The 4,198-nt window shown below is 40.3% G+C and overlaps 1 pseudogene; it reads right to left on the reverse strand.

The window, feature by feature from the left end:
* Positions 1 to 494: 494 nt before the first annotated feature.
* On the reverse strand, positions 495 to 3,547 carry LOC135933657 (uncharacterized; annotated as a pseudogene).
* Between the last annotated feature and the right edge of the window lie 651 nt (positions 3,548 to 4,198).

The following is a 4,198-nucleotide window of genomic DNA, read 5'->3' on the forward strand; positions in this document are numbered from 1 at the left end:
GCGAAGAAATCGGAATCCCACTGGCGACTGTGGCGGCAGCGAGATACCGTTATGTCGTAAATTACGTCAACAAAGTAACATCATACTGTGATTAAGAAATTGGTATACTACCGTTTATTCATGGTATGTCACTGTAAGCCCGTTGCAAGGTAATATACTGCAATATATTTACCAATAACTTACCGTTATCACGCATCATCAGTACCAAAAATATTCATCTCTGCTAGAGGATACCGTGTTCCTACAGGCGGTCAATTACTGTTTAACAGGTCGTAATTTACCGTGATTTCAGGAAACAGTAAAATACCATAAGAGACTGGAGGGTTCCAAAAAAAATTAAAAATGCATTATTTATTTATATATTTTTTTATTTTATACATATATATACATATATATATATACATATATGTATATATGTATATATATGTATATATATATCCACACACACACACACACACATAAAAAATATAATTCATGGTCACCACTTACACCGCTTTTTATTTCTGTTCTGATTTTCCTCTGCAGAAATACACATTTCCAAAATCAAAAACTGAAAAGAACTGAAAACATATTTTGATTGAGGAAGCACTTGTTTTTACTAAACCATTTAACCCATGTATTTTCTCAGATGGTTGTACAAACAATAAGGATATTATGTCATATCCATATCATAACAGACAACATATGCTCAAGTGATGAGTTTTCTTAGTTATATTTTGTAGGGTCTTAAACCTACATTGTGAAGTGCCTTGGCATTCATTTTGTTGGCACCATACAAATAAACTGAATTGAAATGAATAGAACATCAAGCCCCACACTTCTGCCTCTATATACACTTTGTCCAAAATACTGGCTCACACCACCAAATCAATGTACAAAGCAGAGTCCACAAGGACATGGATGAGCATATGTGGTGTGAAGGAACTTGACTGACCTGCACTGAACTCTGACCTTGCTTTGTGGACTGAGTTCATTGTTTTGTAGGGTGAGCCAATACATGTGACAATAAAAGTGTAAGTACCTGAAATAAATTTTAACAAACGGGTAAAAGAAGGAAAAAAAAATCCAAACTGTTGCACTCAAAAAATCTATTGGACAGTGACAGCTTCTTGCAAGATGGCGAAAGAGCTTGTGTTCATTGTTCTTCGACTCGTGTAAATGTCCAGAACGCATGGGCCATGGACCATCTGTGGAGACAGGTAACAACACATTGTTCCCCTTAATTATACAAGAAATTCACTATAAATGGCAACAACAGTTACCTAATTTGAAGTTTTCCACTCAAATTCAGTAAGCCACTGGAGGAAAGTTGTGACATGAGGGTTAATGTGAACAACCTTTCGCTTCACAGTTGTCCCAGTCATTCTGCTTGTCCCAACCTTGGATGTACATTTTGTTCCTTCTTCAGGGTTTATCCTTACAAAAAACCTTAAAGCATGCCACAATAAATAGTAACATACAGTAACATTGAGTTGTGATGTGAAAAAAATGATCTACTTAGGGATAATTTATTCATCATCTATCACAATTAGCTAACTGTTCAAACATACCTTTGAATTTGTTCCAATGTTGCACACACTGACTCCTGGTATTCCAGGTTCAATACATAGAATGAACCAAAGACTGACATCGCATCAGCAAAGGTGTTCTCTTTGTCCAGCTCAATAATTACACGTCCCTCTGCACTCACCATCCAGCAGGTGGCGGTCATTAAACTTTGTCCTTAAATGTATAGGGGCAACATTGTCATTGTGCAACACAAAATAATTTCAATACTTCACTTCTTCACACTGTCTACATAATCATAAAGCAAATAGCTACGTACAGTTAATTATTAATGGCCTTAAGTAGTCCATGTTAACATATTATAATTGTACATAATTGGGAATTATTCTGCACATTAAACACACCTAACAAAGAGTCAGCCCAATTAAATTACCGGAGTTCCATCAACTGTATGGTTATTTTGGAGTTTATAGTTTGTGCTGCTGTTAAACTTTACAGTATTGACTTCAGTATTTCTGCTGTTAGTGTAGCTAGACTACCATGTTGATCAGTAATATGTAATGTAAAATTTGATATTGTTACTTTGCTGGATTCACCGAGGCACATGTCCAACAATCTTGGTTTATAAAGGAAATCACAGAAATCTGAGCTAAATAAACAGAGACTGGATATCTGTCTCCACGAAAAGCTCCTGTGCCAAAGAGAAATTGTATTATGGTCTAATCAATAAATGACTTCTTACCAAGCATAATTAGCCTTGGGGTGATTGGCAGGTTGCTCTCTGCTTCAAGGGCCATCCTGGTAGATGTTTCCTGCCAGATAAAGGACCAAGACATTTTATGTAACAAAAAAAAAAAAAAAAACAGGACACCATGCAACAGCATTAAACATAGAGCTGTATGAAAGGAGCTTACATCTGCTAAGACAAAGAGGGAATCTTCATTTTCCTTGTAATACTTCATCATGAGAAGTATGGCTGCTGTGCCAACCTTGTTGTTGGTCAAAACCTCCTCACTTTTTATCTGCTGGAGAAGTGTCCTTATACCAAGGTTCCATTTGAGCTTCTGGCTGGAGCAATAGTTAACAATCCTTCTGCCTTTGGTTATGAGGGCCTGACTTAAGCGCTCACTGATATCATTACCTGTGAGTTTATGAAAGTAGTTCGAAAGACCCTTCCGAGTAAACAAGAATGGCCACTGCTCCTGAATTTAAGCTACTGAAAGTGAGGGACAGCTTTTAATAAGCTGCCGCTGAGAAATATATGTGAGGCACATGAAGTCATCCACATCAGGTCTCTCCACAGCTCAAGGTCCTTGTGAATTAAAAATTGTTAATAGGATGTCTTACTTTTCCTCTAAAGAAGTTGGCGTTTCCCCCTCAGGAAGTTCAACTGGCTGCCAATTAATACAACCATAGCTATCAACAAGGCATCTAACTTTTTTAGGTGAGGTTGCATTACTGTTGGGACTGCAGTCTTCCTCATTCCTGCTTCTCTTTGTTTGACGAAGTCTATGTGTTGTATTATCTCGATTAACATGTTCAACTCTAGATTTGATGCTTCTTAGTAATGAATAATGTCCACAACCCAGTCTTTCTCTCTTTTCAGTAAAATCTGCAAATGTTTGAGGGTATCTGTTTACAATGATCTTAGCAACCTCTTCACAAGATGCATGTTTAGGGTTTCTGCAGAGAACTTGCATGGCCTCCACAACAATTCTAACCATAGTTCTCCTGTCCTCTGAATGAGCTCTGTCTCCTCTTGTAATATGTCCTCACTAAAAGATGAACCCTGCAATTAGGATTGAATGCTATTGACACCCTTTTCTCAACGAGAAGTCTGGGCTCGGGAGAGCCCGAGTGCCCTGGAGGGACTTTCCCTGCCGGATACACGATGGACGGGTGGCAGCAATGGAGGATCATGTGCCTGGCGGGACTGTCGATCAAGAATGCCGAAGACATCTACCTATTCGGAACCATGATAACAGGGTTCTTGCTGATTGGAGCTGGCTTGGCCCTGGCTTATCGGAGAATTAAGAAAGCGGAACCAGCTGTTCAAATCCCCACAAAGCTGCCCGCTGAGATTGAATTGACGGGACGAGGTGCGGCTTCTCAGAAAGGGCTCACGGACAGGAGCATGATTAAGAGCTAGGAGGCGATTGCGGCTGCAGTGAATACTCAGAATAACATCTCTGAGCGGATATTGGGACACATCAGGGAAGAATCCGCTCAAATCAACACCTATGGGCGGAAGCTGGAATACATCACGGATCAGTTGGCTGCGGTCGTGAGGTCTCAGAATCTGCTCTGTGAGCAAAAGAGTGACAAGACCACGGAATTGAAGGTAAATAACATCATGGAGAAACTGGCAGCTATCCAACGGGAGATGGCGAGACCAGTGTCGGAGTGCTAAAAAACAGCTCAAAATTCTCATGAGTTGTTGGAAAAGAAAATCGCCATCATAATGCGGTTACCCCTCCGGCGCCAGCTGTGGGCTCAAGGCTGGAGCCGAACAAAAACTCCCTGATAACGACTGTGTTTTGACTGTTCCTTCCCATCCCATGCAAGGCCACCTGGGTTGGCTGGTAGACTGTTTACTTAGCCTGGCAGGGCGAAGGACACTGTCTCAGCTGAACTATGGACACGCACACACATACACTTACACTGATAAGCACACACTCATCCCCCCCTCCCT

The sequence above is a fragment of the Pelmatolapia mariae genome, linkage group LG10_11 (assembly GCF_036321145.2).
Source record: "Pelmatolapia mariae isolate MD_Pm_ZW linkage group LG10_11, Pm_UMD_F_2, whole genome shotgun sequence".
Taxonomy (NCBI): Eukaryota; Metazoa; Chordata; class Actinopteri; order Cichliformes; family Cichlidae; genus Pelmatolapia; species Pelmatolapia mariae.